This window comes from Pinus tabuliformis, chromosome 3_2 (assembly GCF_031772625.1).
Source record: "Pinus tabuliformis cultivar Carrire ecotype Pingquan chromosome 3_2, CPIR1, whole genome shotgun sequence".
Classification (NCBI taxonomy): Eukaryota; Viridiplantae; Streptophyta; class Pinopsida; order Pinales; family Pinaceae; genus Pinus; species Pinus tabuliformis.
This window is the reverse complement of record NC_142302.1, coordinates 191,743,378-191,765,029: the sequence shown is the minus strand read 5'-3', so window position 1 is coordinate 191,765,029 and position 21,652 is coordinate 191,743,378.

Sequence of the window (21,652 nt, the reverse complement as noted above, 5' to 3'; positions counted from 1 at the left end):
TTCAGAGATGGACGGAAGTGAACAAGAGAAGCTGACAGATTGTTAAAGGATGCGAGAGAGAATGTGGGAGCACCATCTTCTCAGTGCAGACAGAGGAGGTCACCTGAGAGGTACACTGGATACATGGCCCTTACTGGGGAATGTGTTGAGACCAAGCCATCTTCCTTTCAGGAAGCAGTGGAGCAGCTAATTTGGGTTGATGCTGTGGTGGATGAGTATGACTCCATAGTTCGTAACAGTGTTTGGGACATGGTTCTGAGACCAGAGTACAAGTCAGTTGTGAGTTCCCATTGGATTTACAAGGTAAAGCAAGCTGCTGATGATGGGAGGATCATGTTACTGCAGTATATTTCAACAGAGGAGCAAGATGCTGACATTTTGACAAAGGTATTGTCAAAGTGTAAATTTGATTTCCATAAGAGATAAGATCGGGGTGGTAGATAATCCCTTTCTTGTTGTGAGGGAGTGTTGAAATGTGGCAACAAGAATATTCCAATTTAATTTGTCCTTGAATTAAATTGTGAATTAAAATCGAATTTAGTCTTAACAACTACTTGGAAATAATTAATTCATTCATTTTGAATTAATTAGTTGGAGAAATTCAAGTTAGATGTCTTTCTAAAGTCATGCAAGAGTTATCCATTGAATTAAGGAGATAAGATTGAGTTATATTTGAGTTTTAATTAGTTAACTCAGTTTACTGAGTTAAGTCTAGTTAAATTCATTCCAAACTGTTTGAGGAACTAATGGTGAGTTAACAGTCAGTTGATGCATGCATGCACTCAACTAGTGTACTCCAGTTAACTGAATATTCCCTCATCAGAAACTCATGCATGTCTATTTTGAGAAAGACCCAATTGAGATTAAAGTCAAGGATAGTGTACTATCAGTTGCATGTGTTTTCTTATAAAGAAAACTCATGAATGCATAAGGAATCATTCCTTGATGATTTTTCAGTTCTAACATTGTGTTATATCAGAAGTGTTCCACTTGGTGAGGTGAGAATCATCCCAAAGGAACAATGCAAGGAAATAGGAGCTTGGAGGGCAGAGAGGAAGGCTGGTGAGAAGCCAAGATTTCATTGAGCATCTGTGGGGATTTTACTGAGAGCTGGCTAGCTGTGAGAGATAAGTCTTTATATAATTCCTATGTATTTCCACCTTGTATGATAATACAGATAGTGGGGTTTTGTGGAGGTAAATCCCCTCTGCAGACAGAGGCGATCCCTACTAGCCCAAACAAGGTCTATCAACAATCAAACAACGCTAACACGCAGGTTCCTAATTACAAATAAAAGACCAATGATGAAGGCCTACCTGGATTCCAACGCTAATACTTGTAGAAGAGTTGAAGCCCCCGTTCCTTTGCTCCAGCTGGTCACAATCCTCACGATCCTCGTGCACGGACACCTGCACATGCAAAGAACGATACAAACACAAGCATAAAATCTAGTAGATGTAACTATATATCAGTCAGAAAGGATATAACTCAAACATCATCATAAAGACAATTAGAGTGGAACCATAATGATAGTCGTCTATTATTAATAAACAAAGAAGAATACAACCATAGTTCTGACGTCAAATCCTTCTCAAGAGGGTCCAGCCAGCAAGTCTCTCAAGCATTCACCCTTGAAGGTAGATCTCCCAAGACAAACTCTCTCTCTCACACAAGTTTACACAAGAAAGAAACACTCCACAACCTTCCTTAAGCTCTCTAGCAATCCCACACTTGTCACACCAGCTACCTATCAAGCTCACACACTAGCAGCAACACTCCAAGCACTATGAATTCCAAAACTAGCTGCTCATGGCAATGGTAGAGGCTTAAATAGGAGGAGTCTCCATGAATGGTGGTAGGATGAGCTTATCTCCAAGGAAGGTGGCTCAAATGACGAAACAGACATGCCAGAGAAGGTAGGGCGACATTTACAAGGCCAAAAACCAGGTCTGGAGTCATCTGGAAGGCCGGCTGTTAGAACAAACTCGCCCAAACTGGATCAGCGCAGGTTCATAACTGCACTGGAGCGCTGACATCATTGCTGAATAACAAAGAAAGTCATATCAGCGCGATCATATATAAATAACAGATGCGCTGTCTCATGAAATTCGACCAGCGCGGGAACCACGTGTACTTCCATGCTGGCAGCGCATTAGGTCTATTTTGGAGCGCTCATCAGCGCGTTTATTTTAACAACAGTTGTGATGATGCAGAAACTTTGGCAAAGTGGGTCGTTTGGCAACATTATAGAGCATGAGCATGGATGATTTGGACTTATGACACAGTGGGAAGACTGGTAGGAAGACAATGACAAATTACTGTGTAACAGATGCCCCCTAAAGCATGAAGCCCAAGAGAGTGGGAGGGGTGAAATGCTTTATGAAACTGATGGAACTGGAACACCACCGGGAAGAACCTGCGTGTGAGTACAACTGATATCTCTGATAATCAATTACATGTAGTCTAGGCATGGGCGCAACCATCCAAAAGACATACGAAGGGGGTCTGTGGTATGGACGTAGCCACCCAACTAAAGAGACCATGATGATAATAAAGGTATGGTCACAGCCATCCATGAAGACTCAAGTATGGGCGCAACCATCCATCAATGAGTCATGTAATGATCATAACAATCCACAAAATCGCAACCTGGATCTCAAGAGACAAAATCCAGGGTCTTGCGCTCCATCTCGACCCGAACAAAGTACAAGTTAAAGCATGTGAATATGAGAGTTGAAGTCGAGCATGCAAGAAAATCGTCTGATTACCAGTCAATGATGAAAACTATTAACAGACGCGAGAGGTACCACCAATAATGACAATGGTCCTCAAGGTACTGTAGGTACAATCTACAGCGTGCGAATCAATGAGTTGGCATCGAACACCCGCAGAATCATTCGATCGGAGGCCAATGATGAAAACCTCACGTCGAACACGAAGAACCTACCATTGAGGCATGCAGGCTCCAAGGCACCTGAAGGGATTCTCTAGGTCAACTTCCTGGATAATGAGCTGAAGTCGACAGGAAGTGACCTTGATCGAAGGTGGGCCATAATGTTTCCCACATCATCGACACGAGACAGAGAAGGATAAGATATTTTGCGTGAGGTATTAGAGGGAGGTTGAGTATTCTCGCAGAGGTCAACTTCTCTTGAACATATCGGCGGCACGACAACGGACTTGGCAGTATTTGACATCAGATGATCAAGGGTCATGGTGACAAGGCAATGAGCAGATGAGAGGTCAAACAGGATAACCCAAACCCATGGAGGATAGTATAAAACAAGATGAGAGGTTCCCACCCAGACACGAATGTAGACAAGTGCCATGTTCAAGAGCGACATACTGCCGACACAATAATGATTATGGTTCCATTTCCCCCACCATTTATGGCGAGTACCCTGATTATTTTTGATGACAAGCTTGACGGGAATAGCATATGCTTGGAAGGCGTCATTACGACAGAATCCGATGTCATTAAGTTTTAACGAGTTTGACAAAGGAAGAACTCGGTGTCTTTTCCTATTTAGAGAGTCTGAAAAGACAGCAGAAAAGTGAACTCCAGGGGGGTCCTTTTTCGTAAAGTTGTGTCTCCCAAGCCCGAAAAAGTATAAAACGATACTCGAAAGAACCGCCTGACCAGTATGATCGAGGAGTAATTTTCGTAAATAGTGACTTCGACCCGAAAAAGTAGAAAAGCGGTCAGAAGCACATCGTTTTGGAACCAATAACGAGTTCGAAACGACAAAAACCTGGCAATGTTTTAAGTTTAAACGGTTGGAAAAGGAGCTTTAAATACGACCGCCTCTCACTTCTTTTAACGGGTCGAGAGGGGGACTCAGCTATCTTTTCTTATTTCACGTCGAAAAAGAGCTTAAAGACGATGTTTTGGGACCAAGTGTGTACGGAACTATCGTAATTCCACTGGCATGAGAATCTACACAAGGAACACCGCACGCGTAAACCTGTTCGAAATAATATGGACCACATGCATAAAAACATAGTAAAACTATATTGGAACCAAGCACATGGTAAAAATCATCATAAAAATCCCACATTTATGAAAAATAATATTTAATTATGAAATTTTACCATAAATAGGTGGGTAAACAAATTTTTTTACCATTGTTACCATTTGGAGCTTTGGAGGACGTCTTGGAGCTATGAGGTTGACGAGCCGAATTCCACTCCGTACGCGCATCAACCATCCTGTAGTTTGTTCCAGGTAGGTTCACCCTCCTCTACGCTCCATTTTGAAGTATTTTAGCTGCATTTTAACGGTGGGAAGTGATGGTTTGGGCGGATTTTTTGAAACTCATTCCGCTCTCGGTCAACGTGGATTTCCTTATCGGGTCTGCGCTGATCGAAAAAGACTTACACTGACCACCCCTGAATTAGCGTGGAAGAGTGATGTACTTCCGTGCTGACCCGGAAAAAATATCAAAGGGCACCATGATCAGCGCGACTGTTTTAAAAACAGTCGCGCTGACACCGCGCAACAAGTTTTTTAACAAATTGAACATATGAAACTTTATGGACAGGGCCCTAATGAATTTTCTGATCATGTAGGGTAAAATGGCATTCGTTTGGCAGGAGTGAGCTCATGATAACGAGGACATAGCGGCATTTGCCAATGCTGGGTGACGAAATGCAATGCAGGCGTGCGGGTTGCTCAAATTCTTCCTAACTCCGCGCCTGTGAGCACAGCCTGACCTTTTTGAATTCTTGATCACAGCCTGGAATCCCACTGATGGGAAATTTGTGATCCAAGGCCGAGATATTGAGTTTGACTATACAGATATCTATTTTTTGACCGGGTTATGACGTCAAGGTGAGATGCCCATTCTAGAGGGACAGTGACCCGGTGGTGATACATTAGACATGTTGATGGCCCAGGTGTGCCCACAGGCACGCAAGTCACGGAGAGGGAAAGTAGCTATTCCTACGGTGGAGGACATCATCCTTCAAACTATACTCTTCATGGTGACTCGGGCAGCGGGCTCTTTGGCCAATCACGAGGCCTCAAAGGCCCACCTTCGATTGGCTCTTGAATGCTTGAATCCTACCATATTCAACTGGGCAACGGCAGTAACAACCAGTATGAAAAGACAGTTGACCAACTGCTGTTGTGGTGAGTCGAATCAGTTTGGCTATGGGTCGATTTTAGTCCTGCTCATGCTGGAGCGGGTACCGGCATTGTAGCTGCAGGATATGGTCGTGGACCCACCTGCAGGATATGGGGCCATGTCATGCCACGAGGAGATGGCGGTCGACCAGTGGCATGGGGAGTGTACTTCCGAGAGTGGCTGGATAGGCAGACTATTTTTGTGGAGGACTGGCCATATGCTGGCATAGACTTCCGTGGAGACCCAGACATGTCGCTTCCTGCTGGAGAGCAGTGGGACGATGGTGGTAAGCCACTTGATCTCATTTTTTGATTTTTTATTTTTGGAATGTTTTTGATTTTTTATGTACATGTCTTAACGATGAATGCTATGGTATGTAGATGTAGGACCGACGAGACCCCTTGGCCTAGCCACAGAGGCGCGGAGGGATGCACAGGGCATTAGAGCTCTGGCCCTGGCTCCTCCAGGAGTCGATACGATGGAGACTGTGATACGGAACCTCGAGGGCTTGCTGTCAGGGATTCCAGATTACCAGGGGATATAGGAGGTCCCCATAGCATCTCAGATCCATACAATGGGAGTAGAACCTAGGATGCACCGTCTTTTGAGGCGGGTGGCACGAGCGGCTACAGATTATAGAGAGCATAACCCACCACAGTAGATATCTAGGTCTTTGTTTCCTACTGGTGGTTTTTTGAGAGACATGTGTCTCGGATGTACGGAGAACACAAGCCTTATCTAGACATGCACACTTATTTTTGAGCGCCTTGGTGCGCCACACGATATATATATATATATATATATATATATATATATATATATATATATATATATATACATATTCCTATGGTTTATTATTGTGCTTTTATGAGCTTGTCTGTATGATGTTTTGATCATAAATTACGCAAATGTCTATCTAATACATGATTAGCCAATGCATCAGATAATGTGTTTAATCATCGTGGAATATGTTGATACGTGATAAAATCAAAATTCCTTTGTAATAATTTAACACGTAAATACAACCTTAAAATGTGAAGTCTCTAACAGAATGACGCCCATTGAGTTGATGGACGACAAGTTGAGAGTCCAAGTTAACAACCAATGTACGAATATTGAGATTAATTGCCTTGGCTAATAATTCAATAACAGCACTATATTCAGCGACATTTTTTGTAGTGCGGCCTAAACACACACCTTGAAGATCTATCAACTCACCGTGAGGATCATAGATCACCCACGCCGCAGAGGATAAATTGCGAGTGCTACGGCAGGCACCATCAGCAAAACCAACATAAGGTGCACCCGACATCTGCACAAGAAGAAAAAACACAATAAGGGGCAATCACGCCTTCACACCAAGCCAAAAACATGAAAACACACACACACACACTTGCTAAAACACACGCATGTATAAATCGAAGTGCATGGGATCATGCATAGTACTTTTTCAAGTACAGCCCATTGCAGGGCTTATCAAGAGGATTACCTTCGTAGTCAACTAGCTCATATTCCCCCTTCTGCAACACTTTCTTTACAATATAAGGGCCTAGCCACATGGGCTCGAGTTTGCCTGCCCCCAGCTTGTCATTTGCTTGGTCGTATAGCAGGACTAGATCTCCATCAACAAAGGAACGAGGATGGATGGTATGGTCGAAGTGAGTTTTAACTCTCTTCTTTTGAGCTTCGATAGCTAGAGAGGCTAGGCGACGGGTCTCGTCCAGCCGTTCTAGGTAAAGAAGCAGTTCCTCTACCAGAGTAGTGTTGGGAAGCAACTCGATGGCTATTTTTAACGAAGGGATTTCACATTCTATAGGAAGGGTAGCCTCCAATCCGTAAACTAGTTGAAATGGAGTGAAACCAGTGGCATCCTTCACAGAGGTTCGGTAGGCCCACAAGGCGGGAAACAACAACAGATGCCAATTAGACTTATGCATGTCAACAGTACGTTGAAGCATCGTAACCAAAATCTTGTTAACGGCTTCAGCCTGGCCGTTGGACTGAGGATAGTACGGGGTGGAACTATCATGCCGTAAGCCTAGTTGGGTTGTTAGTTCGATCATCATGTGATTACGGAAATTCTTTTCGTGATCCGTGACGATGGCCTGCGGAACTCCGAACTGCGTAATAACATGGCTGAACAAAAACTGCGCCGATGTGTGACCGTCTTCAGTTAATGTGGGCATCGCCTCGGCCCATTTTGTAAAGTAATCAATGGCAACGATAATAAACCCATGCCCCCAGCCGAGCGAGGCTTACAGGTCGTATAATCAATGCCCCATTTTGAAAAAGGGCCAACGGTGACTACAGGGTGCAGCGGAGCTGGTGGCGCACGCATCTTCCATTGGTATATTTGGCACACATGACACGAACGGACGGCAAGAATGCAATCCTTAAAAATGGAGGGCCAGAAATAACCAGCGCGAAGGATTCTTTGAGCTGTGGCATATCCGGACATGTGACCACCACAGGCGCCAGAGTGGCAGTCATTCAGGACTCTCTCAGCTTCCTCGAGGATTAGACATCGGCGGAGGACGGAGTCAACGCCGAGACGGTACAGGGTGTCCCCGATAATATGGTAGGGTTGAGATTGATGACGGATCCACCGTCGAGCATCTTTGGATACAGCGGGGCGGAAAGAGGACGTCTGCAAATATACAATAATATCCTTGTACCAGGGGTCGAGGGTGCTGATCAGAAAAAGAGTTTCGTCTGGGATATGACCCTCTGAGTGAGGGGTTGCAGAAGGAGATGGAAAAGAGCAAAGTAACTCAGCAAAGACCAGGGACTTCTTAGACTTAGCAGCAATGAATTCCAAGTCAAACTCTTGGAGGATGACGATCCACTTTGAGTATTTGCCCCCTAGCAACTGACATGACAAAATGTACGTCATCGGGTTGCAATCAGAAATCACGGTCGTGGTGCGCAACAAGATATAATGCCGGAAACGTTGGACGGCACAAACAGCATCCAATGCCAACTTCTCGACGTAAGCGTATCGAGTTTCCGTGTCTAAGAGGTTGCGGCTAAGGTAATATATGACGTGCTCATTGTCATCATCGTCATCTTGCACAAGAACCATGTCGATAGTGGTATCGGCGGCGGCCAGATACAGAGTATAATCACGATGGTAATTCGGAGGTCGCAATAATGGAGCAGAAACAAGGAGACCCTTGAGACGCTCAAAAGATTCTTGAGCGATAACATCCCAATGAAAGGGTGTATCTCTCTTCAATAACCGTGTAAAACCTTTAGCCACCTCAGCATAGTTCGGAACGAATCGTCTTAGGAAATTTGCTTTGCCCTGCAAGCTCTGCAACTGCTGCAAAGAAGCAGGGGGAGGAAGATTCAGAATAGCCTCAACTTTGAGGGGATCCAAACGGATGGCTTCTCGGGAGACGATAAACCCGAGTAGTCGGCCTGATTCAACGCAGAAGACACATTTATGAGGATTGAGCCTGATACGGTAGTGTCGATAGCGGAGAAAGATTTCACGAAGATGGGAAGGATGGTCCTGGCGTTTGACTGAATGAGCTAGAAGATCATCCAGATATGGTTGTACAATGTGACGGATGTCATGAAAAGTATAGGACATTGCACGCTGGAAGGTAGCACCAGCATTCTTCGAACCAAAAGGGAGCTTCTTGTAAGCAAAAGTGCCCCAAGGACAGATAAAAGCAGTCTTATGCTGATCAGCGGGCGGAATATTGATCTGGTTATACCCAGAAAAACCGTCCATAAATGAATAGATTTTGCTTCCTGCACACTCATCAATGAGCTGATCGATGAAGGGTGTGGGGAAGTTATCCTTAGGACAGGCGCGGTTAATGTCACGGTAATCAACACAGACTCGAATGGTACCCTGCTTTTTGTTCACATGGACTATATTAGAAACCCAATCCATAAGTGGAATGGGGTAAATGAAACCGGCCTTGAGAAGCTTTTCAACTTCTGCTTTAATGGCTGCAGCCTTTCAGGGGTGCACGGGGCGTAGGCGTTGATGAACGGGTTTAGCACCAGGATACGTAGGTATCTCATGCACCACTATGCTAGGGTCAATGCCAGGAATTTCTTCGTAGGACCAAGCGAAGACATCACGAAATTCGCAAAAAAGATCGGTGTAGAGCTAAATTTCCTCCGGAGTGCAAGTGACTCCAATGTGAATATGTTCGACAATCCCTGGTTTCACAGAGATGTCGATGGGTTGGGTCTGCGTAATGTTTCCCATATTGCCTTCAGAAGACACTTGATAAAATTGAATAGGTGTTTGAAGGGGTTGAAATGGGATACAAGAAGCAAACCGTTCGAGACAGGCGATCATTTCCTGATGGGCAGGGAGGAACGAGGAACGGTGGTGATAATCAGACCAAGGAGGTTCCTCAAGAGACATGATCTCTATAATGGCTTCATCGGAAGGAAATATTTCCTTTAATGGATCCGAAGTAGCATCATCTCCAAGCCAAGGGGAATGAACGTACGAGTCGAGAACACCGCTCGGAGGAGCAGGTTCAGGAGGGGGAGCCGATGCAGCAACGATTTCAACGTAGTTGAGCTCGGCGGGACTCAATGGCATCATATCGCCCCAAGATTCTATCTGATTACCGGGAGGAAGGACCCACGGATCAGAGCGCACGGAGATCATATTAATAGGAGCGAGATTAGGAGGTGGGAGGGAAAAGACACCCATCAGGGCAGGATCTTTAAAGAGTCCGGCTCCCACACTCTCACATGATTTGGAGGTATGCTCCACGAAAGGCACGTTGCCTTCGGAAGAGGAGGCGAAGAAGGAGAGCTGGTCCATGGTGACAATCTTCCCCTAATGAGGGAAACGAATGACACGGAAAAGAGAGGAAGCCACGGCTTGCATGGCGTATGTCCAGCTACGTTCGAGGAGGAGGTTGTAGGTAAGATTAGCATCGACAACTTCGACCTCCACTTCAACCGTCTTCCCTTCCAAAGAGATGGGCAACCGTTGGAGGATACCATAAGGACGGGACTCTCTTCCGTCAAAGGCTTCCAATGTTGTAGGAGACTGGCTCAGCGTCGGAGAACCAATATCTTTCCAACAGGCGACAGACATGATGCAAGTTGAAGCACCTTTATCAATGACTGTACGATGAATCGTTTTAGTGTTGATAATGACCTGTATGAGGAAAGCGATTTGGTGAGGCAGTCTCGGCGTATGGCCCTCGAGGTCAAAAGAAATCAGATCCGAGTCAGCCGGGTCTATGCCACCGATGGCCGATAGCAAGGACTTCCTCTGGGAGGGCTGCTCTGGAGCACTTCTAAGGCGGACATAGCAAACGGAGCCTGAGCTAAGTCCTCAACGATGCTGTAGTGCTAGGCAGCACGAGGATTAGGGTTGTAAGAAGACTTCCGGAGTACACCTTTTGGAGGGGGTCGGATAGTCGTCTTAGTGCTAGGTCTCTCGATGTGGAGTGGACTAGAACTGGACGGAGGAGCATTGGAGGAGACCTCAGGCTCTTTCCCGGCATGCGACGGATATTCTTTTGCTCGAGTAGTGATGTGGACAAGAATCGTCCCAGCCATAAATACTTGAGAGCCAAATGAAGAAGAGGGTTGCGATGGATCTGCCACCATTTGAGTTTGATGTGAAGGGAAAGGTTCTTTAAGCACAGCAGGAGTCCCAGGAGCACCCTTCAACAATCGACTAACTTTGGACCGCCTGGGGCAGTCTTTAGTATAGTGATCCTCGTCACAAATAAGACAAGGATACTTAGGTTTACGTTTGGATCCTTCCTCGAGTGGAGGTTTGTTTAGGGGATTCCTTTTTGGGCTGTTTGGATTTATTCTTGGCTTTCCCTTTCTTCTTTCCTTTCGAGGATTTATCCGCCATGGTGGACTGGACGACGTTAACCTCGGAAGTGTTTCCAGAATTAGATTGACCCTGAGAGGTATTTTCGCTAGGAGCATTCGGTTTTTGCTTCCCAGGGTTCGCGGATGATTTCTTTGAAGATGCGTTTACAGAGCCAATAACACCGTCAACAGATGGCTTAGGCGGAGCTTTGGATGTTTCGGGTCTCGGGGCGTCTAGCAAATAATCATATAAAGTACCTGACTGAGAATAAACTAAGTCGAGGTACTGAGCATGCGCGATAGCTTGATCTTCAGTTACACAAGATCCCATAGTAATGTCTCGCGCGATCGCAGGGACAAAGGAGGTTGTATACCAATCGGTTAGGAGTTGATCAAGAATCTAGAACTTGATCAAACGATGATGCCGTCTCCATTCATGTATATGATCGGATATATGTGTGGCCGTTTCCTGTTTAAGAGACGTAAGGAGATGCGTCCCTGTCTCATACCAAATGGGAAACTGAAAGTGAGTTAGAAATGCCATTGCCAATGAGTTGAAATCTTGAAATGTTCCGCGATTCAACTCAATATACCACTTAGCGGCCGAGCCGGTGAGAGTCCTTTGGAAGAGGCGGAGCTGGATGGAATCATCAAGCCACGAGTTGGATGAGCACCAAAGGTGATAGGTCATGACATGGGCTTGAGGGTCCTCGCCAGCTTTTCCATCGAATTTCGGGCAATCACCGGGTATCTTGGTCGGAACTGGTGGCCAATATGGATTATGAAGAATGGGATCATTTGCTAATTTGGACACATCTGGCAGTTCCAATGTCGCTAAGAAAGGTAACTGAGGATTGAAGGACATCTGTGGCCGTGGAAAAGAGGTAGTACCAAGGTTCCAACCAGGTGGTGGTTGCCCCCATGGACTTTATCCAGACGGGCCTGGCCCATAAGGGTTCTACCCATAGGGATTCTGTCCATAGGGGTTCTGTCCATAAACGGACAACTGACTCTAGATCTGCCCCCTAGCACCCCGTGGATTAGCAACTTGACTTGCAGGCGCAACATACTGTTGCTGATAATTCTGGTAAGGGGTGACCTGCATTTGTTGATAATTTTGATAGGGGGATAACTGAGTTTGCCCCTGGGGTTGCTGGTAATCATACGGTTATTGAGCTCCATACTGAGCCTGGTAAACAGGGTGCGCTTGGTAAGAAGGTTGGGATTGTAACCCACCTTGCATCTGAAGACCAATTTGAGTCTGGGGCCCAGAAGGATGTCCTTGAACAGGTTGAGCTTGGACCATCTAGCCGGAAGGTTGTCCTGGTTGGGTTTGGGACGGACCCGTTTGCCCAGCAGGACGAGCTTGCTGGGTATTAGGTTGCCCTTGTGCAACCGAGGGTTGTCCTTGCAGAACAGATGGTTGAGCGGGCTAGATGGCCGGTTGACCTTGAGGTTGACCAGCTTGTCCAGAAGGATGACTAGGCTGGGCAGTGGGTTGGCCCTGCTGTACGTAAGGCTGACCCCCTTGCCCAGAAGGATACCCTTGCTGGACTGCCGGTTGTCCTTGTTGAATATAAGTTTGTCCTGCTTGTCCAGAGGGATAACCTTGCTGGACACCAGGTTGACCTTGTTGGATGTAAGGTTGTCCTGGTTGTCCAGACGGGTAACCTTGCTGGGTACCAGGTTGCCCTGGATTACCAGAAGGTTGAGTCAGATAAGTAAAAGATGGACCACCAGCGGCCGAAGGTTTTCCCTGATAGGGTTGTCCTTGTGGGCCCCCAGGTTGTCCTGGGTAAGACTGGCCGTAATATTGCTGCCCTTGGTGGGGTTGCATGTAAGACGGCTGGCCTTGGTTAGGCGGTCCCTGAAGCTGTGCAGGCATTGCTTGGCCCCCATGGTAAGTGGTGGCGCCCCAAGCAACGGATAATGGTACCGAGACCTCAATAACAGATTGAGTAGGCAAGGGTCTGGAAAGATAAAGGAATTGACCAGTAGAATCGTAATAATAAAATGGACCTTGCGCGTTCGGATCCTGAACAACTTGCATATACTGATCATACGGCCCCCCTCCTGGGACGGGACCAGAAGAAGGTGGTGCACTTTGTGCAGAATGAACAACTTTGGGTGTATGTGCCAGCTGGCCACTACTCACTTAACCGTGAGGCGGACCAGCACCAGTAGTCACGGCTGAAGACGTCGTAACGGCACTAACAACCGGAGTTGAATGTGCTACACAAACAGTTGGATTTGTTGGAACTGAAGTGACGGGTGTACTGTGAACTTGTGAAACAAAAGATCCCGTAGTGGGAGTGATGCAGAGGTCCCACATGGTACTTGAAGTGGGGATCATGGCATTCATATTATCCCTCAACGACTTATAGCGTGAGGGTACCGGAGAAGTGGTCGGGATAGGAGTTTCGATACTCGACAAAACGGGTGTCTCACTCACTCTAGGAGATGTCTCATCCATGTGAGAGGTAGACATTGGAGACGAAACACCAGGAGGGGTAAAAGGAATATCGTCCTTGTCAGGCTCCCAAATGGGGTTCCAATGAATTTCGTAATCCTCGTCGTTCGAAGCACGAGAGTTGATCGGTTGGATACTCGAGATAATAGGAAGAGTATCACTCACAACCGGTACCTCAGGAGCAACGGAAGACGGAGACCCTTGATCACTTGGAACAGGATACGGGATCGATGGTTCAGCCAGGATGAAAAACTTCAAAACAAACCTAAGGAAATCTAACGAGAAGGGACCCTACTCAAACTAACACACACAAGATCTAACGAGGTATGTTAATCGTGGCCAAATAAATTTTAAGACGCAAGGACACAACTTGACCTTTTCATTTTTTAAGAGTCGAGAAAAGGACAAAAAGATGACTCTAGTCTCCTTCGAATGTTTAATGAGCCTGAAGTGACAAATGCTCAGATGAGCCTTTTCGTTTAAGGAGTCTGAAAAGGATCAAAAGTGACTACTCTGGAGAGCTAGGAAAAAAGGTTTACCAAACAAATCCGTAAAACTGCATATACACCTTGGCAGTCATATGAAAACCAAGGACTTCCTGTACGGCAGTCAATCTTCCTGAATGCTGTGTTCGGTGCGTTACGGCTTGTAAGGCGACAAACATGGCTTCCTGTGGATAAAGGATGATAACCTAGTGGGGTCTCCCCATATACTCGACGGTACGTGGGAGCTCAAGTCCGTGCTAGACCACTTGTTGTGTCACGGAAGGAGGAATCACCCAACCTTAAGTGAAACAAAAGTGACTAGGTTTAACGATGCCAGAGCACGTCTCTAGCCTAGACCTCTAAATAGTGATCGTTATGTTCCAATGCGTTTTTAAGTTCATTTAGTTCATTTTACGGTTGATATTGAATTAGGTTTCGGTTTTCAGGCCCTACCGTATGAAATCTCTCAAAATTGCCTAAATGCAAACTATATGCCAAAATATGTCATTCCATTCGATGAATGCTAATTACGAGAGAGTTAGAAGGCTTTCACACAAACGGAATGATCACAAAACAACAAACAGCTTCTCTAATGCAGCTAGTGGAAATTCACAAACTTTTCTTTAAGATCACTAATCATTAATCAAAACGAAAAGCTTCTAGTTCTCATTAACCAATATAAAGCAAAAGAGATTTTTTTTGTTGATGGAAAAGTGCATTAAACAAACTTTTGAGAAATAATAACAAACAAATGTGAAAAGAACCGGTTGACCCCAAACAACTGTGATCCGTGTCCAGGTAGTGAGAAGTAATCGAAACAATGTGGAGACTGGTTCAATAACAATCACCTAAACAACCAAGCAAAAGCAAGCAAAGAGGAAGGTTTCACAAAACCACAAGCAAGCAATAAACAAACCTTTGTAAGCGAGTAACCAAGCAAAGCTGATCCAAAGAAATTGGAATGACACAACTAGGTCACAAGACACAAAAAGCAAGATTCGTTCGACAAAACTTCACAAGAAAGTGCTTCAATCTTTAGACAATTAAAATCAAGTCATAAACCAAGTGAAAACAACAGGGGATAGCAAAACCAACATGCTCGGGAGGCAGAATTGAAGAAATTCAATTCTACAGGTATCAGCGTGGGTGATACATAGCAACAATGCGCTGATCAGAAACCACGTGTAGCAACAAAGCGCTGTCAGCGCGGAAGTACACGGCTTAACCGCACTGGTCTGATTTTCAGAACCGTCGCGACTGCTTGGTGTATTAACGCGATGATCAAGAGGTAACAGAAAGGGCTATGCGATGGCAGCGCGACTGTTTTATTATAAACCGCGCTGAAGCTAAAAATCGGCCACAATAAAGCAGGAACTCCCAAACCAAGACAATCGGTCTTTAAACAATCAAGGCACCTCCCAGATCGAACCAGGGAACCCAAAAATAGAGAACTAATCCCCAAACTTAGGAAAGAGAGCAAAAATCAAACACAAGGAAAAAATGACCACCAAAAGACAAAAGCCAGCTCTGAGTTGTTCAGTTCGCAAACCAAACCAGAGATTGACTGAAGTGGCTTTGATCTACTTTGCTAATGCAGAGCAATAGCGTTTCGAAGGCTATCTGGCCATGCTTCAGGCTCTGTCTAAAGTTTACAAATCAAACAACAAGGTAAAACAGATCCCCAGTGGAGTCGCCAAATTGTTGTGGAGGTAAATCCCCTCTACGGACAGAGGCGATCCCTACTAGTCCAAACAAGGTCTAGCAACAATCAAACAACGCTAACACGCAGGTTCCTAATTACAAATAAAAGACCAATGATGAAGGCCTACCTGGATTCCAACGCTAATACTTGTAGAAGAGTTGAAGCCCCCGTTCCTTTGCTCCGGCTGGTCACAATCCTCACGATCCTCGTGCACGGACACCTGCACATGCAAAGAACGATACAAACACAAGCATAAAATCCAGTAGATGTAACTATATATCAGTCAGAAAGGATATAACTCAAACATCATCATAAAGACAATAAGAGTGGAACCATAATGATAGTCGTCTATTATTAATAAACAAAGAAGAATACAACCATAGTTCTGACGTCAAATCCTTCTCAAGAGGGTCCAGCCAGCAAGTCTCTCAAGCATTCACCCTTGAAGGTAGATCTCCCAAGACAAAAGCTCTCTCTCACACAAGTTTACATAAGAAAGAAACACTCCACAACCTTCCTTAAGCTCTCTAGCAATCCCACACTTGTCACACCAGCTACCTATCAAGCTCACACACTAGCAGCAACACTCCAAGCACTATGAATTCCAAAACTAGCTGCTCATGGCAATGGTAGAGGCTTAAATAGGAGAAGGAGTCTCCATGAATGGTGGGAGGATGAGCTTATCTCCAAGGAAGGTGGCTCAAATGACGAAACAGACATGCCAGAGAAGGTAGGGCGACATTTACAAGGCCAAAAACCAGGTCTGGAGTCATCTAGAAGGCCGACTGTTAGAACAAACTCGCCCAAACTAGATCAGCTTGGGTTCATAACTGCACTGGAGCGCTGACATCGCTGCTGAATAACAAATAAAGTCATATCAGCGCGATCAGATATAAATAACAGATGTGCTGTCTCATGAAATTCGACCAGCGCGGGAATCACGTGTACTTCCGCGCTGGCAGCGCATTAGGTCTATTTTGGAGCGCTCATCAGCACGTTTATTTTAACAACAGTCGCGATGATGCAGAAACTTTGGCAAAGTGGGCCGTTTGGCAACATTAGGGAGCATGAGCATGGATGATTTGGACTTATGACACAGTGGGAACACTGGTAGGAAGACAGTGACAAATTACTGTGTAACAGGGGTTTTTAGCTGAGGCTTTTCCCAAAGTATTTTCTTGTGTATTGTGCATTGATTCTTCTTCTTCTGGTTATATTGTTTAGCTTACTCTTTAAGCTTCCACAAATTGATAGTAGAAGTAGGTTATATTATTATGCTTTGATTTATATTGCATTATCCGGTTAACCTACATCGAATTTTCTACAAAAGGTTTTTTATATTTGTAGGTATAAAAATGAAGCTCAAAGGAAAAAAATATAAAGGGGTATCAAAAATAATAATGAAAAAATGGATACCTACAATATCTAGAGAAAGTAGGGGTTTTTTAAATAGGGAATTTGTAATGCGTTCCTATTGGTAGGGGGTTAAATAATGTAATTTTTAGAGGTACTTTCCATTATGTAGTCATATTAGGGGTATTTTTTAGTATTTCATGGACACACATGATATGTCAAAGGTTCATTGAGTGAATCCCCCATGGAGAAAGAGTGGCAATCTTGTGCCACTATATTAGAAGGATTTTCTCTGGATATGGCACAAATTGAGGATACAAATATCAAAGATAAATTTGAGATGGAAGAGAAGCACATGAAAGCAGTCTTTGAAATTGAAAATAAATAAGCTCAATAGATAGATGAATTAAGGAAAGCACAAGATCAAGAAATGGAGATTTTAAAGGAAGAGTCTAATACGAATACACAAACAGTTTCTACAACATTTGAAGCACACATTACTTCTCTTGAAGAATAGATAAATTAAATTAAAAAATAATCTATGGAGATCAAATTTTTCCAAGACCATGTTGTTATTGTAAATGAACAACTTAAATAGGTTGAACTAAAATTCTTCAAACAACTGAGCAAGATCTATAATTTTCATCATGACTTAATCTCTTCCACTAATTAAGTTGAGGTACTAATAGAAGATGACAATGTATTATTGACCATTTTGATAAAATTATAATGTGGAAAAAGGAAGAAAATTCTAGAGCTTTGGAGAAATTTTATAAAAAAGATAATAAAAAAATTAATACATATTTCTTTAGATGAAGGGAAATCTAATTACAATGTTATCAAGGATTGTATTAAAGAATATTTTGATTGGTGTGATCCTGTTTGGGATTATGCATTATATATCATTGAGGAATTTAATATGCCTCATCCACAAGGAATCAAAGAAGCATTCCCTTTATCCATATGCACACAGTCTGTTGTCACTCCTAGAGACAACCTCTGGATTGATAAGAGAGCAGTGTCTAGGACATATTAATTAGCGTTGTAAAATTTATCTTAAAGACTTATAGCACCATAGTTTTTACATATAATTCAAATAAAGTTGATTCAGAACCATTCATAAAGATACAACGTATGAACCTAGGTACACGCAGGAATACACAAGAAATGATCCTTAGTCAGTGGTGACTAAATCATATTAAGAGCTTGCAACAAATCAATTGTTAAGATAGATGTAATGGTAGAAGACAGTAGAGGAGAAATCCATCATACAGAGCTTAAACTTTAAGAAATCTATATATATATATATATATATAGATATATATATATATATATATATATATATATATATATATATATATATATATATATATATATATATATATATATATATATATATATATAGATATATATATATATATATATATATATATATATATATATATATATATAGATATAGATATATTGAGAGAAACGAGATAAAGGGAATGTAGGGAATGTTTATGGAATGCTAAGATACATGGAGCACTTTTTAAATACTTTTCCACATAATACAAGAATTATCCATCAATAACTTGATCGAAATGAATCTTATACACGCATTTTCCATCAATAAATTGATCGAAATGAATATGCATCTAATGAGAAATATGTCTAGCAGCGACGTGACATGAAATCTGAGAAGAATATTTAACATATATGAAAAAACAAGGGGGGATGAACATACTGCAATCCAGTAAGTTGGAATCACCAAAAATCTCGTATTAATCTTCTGAGAAACACACATACATCGAGATTCATAACATTGTCTTCATGAAAACATGAAAAGACCCTTTCCAAGAGTTCTTTCCAACAATTTTGAACCTTCTTTAAGTGTTTCTTCCCTCCTTTTGTAAGGAGAGGGAGACTTTGAACAACAATTACAAAATATCTTAGCTGAGCTCCAGCTATTTGATTAACTGGGCACCTAGGCATGTGAAGGGTTAGTTGTCCAAATCATTGCAACATATTTTATTCCTTTCTTTAAAATACACAAAATCACAAATATATCAAAATGGAACAACTGAATGATTGGCCGAGAAAATATCTCCATGTCGTGCCTCTGATTGCCTCTGATTAGGCTATGTCTTTTCCATGATGTTGTTCTTCAGCTACTTGGTCGGTTCACCTATCATTTTCGTCTTAACTGCTTGAATTCCCCACTTTCTGGAGTTGGAAGTGATCATCTGTGATGGCCTTAGTGATGTTCTATAACATAGCTACAGAATCATCCATCTTTTAACACTTATGCATTACGCTATCGGAGCCCAATATGGCAGAGTTGCAACTCATTATAACGTCATTTGCAAAAGCCTTCTGAAATCGTAAAGTTCTAATGCCACCAGGCTCCTTTTGTTTAGCCCCTTTTTTTCATTTCTCACCATAGGACCAAGGGTTGTGGCCTGTCGCTTAGCCTTAAGGTGCTAGGACATTTTTTCTCCTGTCGGGGGCCATTTTTCTTTGTTGAGTGCTTAGCACCCTTAGTTATTTAAGTCTTAATGACCGTACGTCAGCCTAATATCAGATCCTCCTTATCGGAATTTTCCAATTGGAAATTGTTATAAAGTGCTGACATCCTCAACCTTCGATATGCAATCTTCGATTTGACGCCATCACTCCATGTGGTACCTCATTAGTGGTGAAACATGTCACCCATATTTGTCCCCTTATGCCCCTCAAAATGCCAAAACTTCCTACCACGTGTCCTTCTCAGAACCAGTCATATGTTGCCACATGTCCTGCACATTATACATATCACAACTTTTTAAAGGTTGTCACCTTAATAATTTCTGATTCGCCGACCTTCTGATGCATCGATGCTCTGATATTCAAGACCTACGATATGCGATGCACCGATATTCCTGATGCTCTGATGTTGCGATGCACCAATACGCTTGACCTCCAAAATGAAATCGTTGATATCTTTGGACCTACGATTTGCGATCGACGATATTCTAGACCTCCTATATGTGACCTTCGATATCCTTTTCTTCGTAAGGCTTCAATCCTTGAAACTAAAACAGACAATATATTTTGATCCAAGATTCCATTTATGCACTTACACATATCGTTGGAAAGATTGTTTAGAGCACTTTCCAATGGAGAGGGTCTAATTTGAACTTTGAGGCCTTCTATTAGTGGAAAATGACTGCAAAATTCTCTGCTCATTTACTCTTTGGATGGTTGAAAACACATTTTGCAATAAGTGACAACATTGGCTCCAATTGGGGACAGTGCCTTGCTAGCAAAGTGCTGAGAACTTGCAGACTAGTAGCCTTCACCATTGGGCATGAAGTCAAAAATATAATGAACCCGCAAAACCAGAAAGCCTCAGTGGAAATTTATTTGTTGGGATTTCTTTCCTCGTAATACTAAAATGCAGAACTACAAACTCTAAAAATTGGAAATTAAACACTCGTAGAGTGAGCTTATTTGTATACAAATCCTACTTATGCATAGGGATCAATTCACCCAAGTGAGGTTAGCCTTCCAATGATACCAACCCAACATCCGAGTAAAGACCTTATGAAATTGTTCTCTTGAAAGTAAAAAACTAAAACACGCATGCACCACTGCCCCCAAATTGATATTTGATGCTCAACTCTTTTAATCTCCTCCATCTTCCGTTCTTGGGATTCTCTTCCATGACTTGAGGAAGTTGCCTTCTCATTCCCCTTTTTCTTTTCTCCAGGGTTATTTTTGCTTCTTGGCTTCCCTATTGATGTAAAATTTTCTTCTACCTCGAGAGCATCAATTTGAATATTATCCAAGGTACGATATTTCCTCTCTCTGAGTGTGAAGTCGAACTCTGATTCAAAGGCTAAACAAAAACTACTCGGGAAGCAACCTGTGGAGGTTTAATCTCAACAGGTAGACTATTGTACAATTTAATAAACCCTTTTATAAACTCTGAGATATCTTCATCAAGTTTCTTTGTTATAGCATTTAACTCAGTAAGAATATATCCATGATCTCTCTTCTCTCCCCATTTATGCATAAAAGAATTCTCCATCTCTTCCCAAGTGGAAATGGATACATTCGGAAAGGATTTGAACCATTTCTTGGCTTCCCCATCCAGAGATTGGACAAAGAGGCTTAGTACTACATCCAGGTGCTCGACATTAAATTTTTTGGCAAACGCACAAAAAGCTTCTATGTGTCTCTATGATGATGTGTCATCTTCTCCATTAAACTTGGGGAGGATTTTGAGATAGTTCTGCAACATAGTATTTAAATGTTAAGGCAGGTCTAAGGGAGCATATTTGCTTAACAGGAAACCTAGTACAACCATCTGGAGTAGAGGTGGTGGTGCTATATCTATTAGGGGTCTCTGAGATGTGACCAATTGCAAGATAGTCGACTGGCGATGGAATGAGGAACTATTCACACTGTGGTTAGGGATGCTCTTAAGGATATCTTTTACCTCCTCAAATAAGGAGGGGATGAAATGAGAAAGAGGGGGTGTTGACTGAAAATTCTTCTTCCTTGACCTCTAGGGAGGCGGTACCAAGTAGTTGACCACTTTCTAAAGGATATACAAGGACTCTAAGAGAAAAATCGGAGCAATGAATTAAGACGTTCTGTGAGCTGGAAGAGAATGTTTCAGGAAACGAGGAGATAGTAACATCAATAGTGGGGTTTTTTTCCTTGCAAATACTTC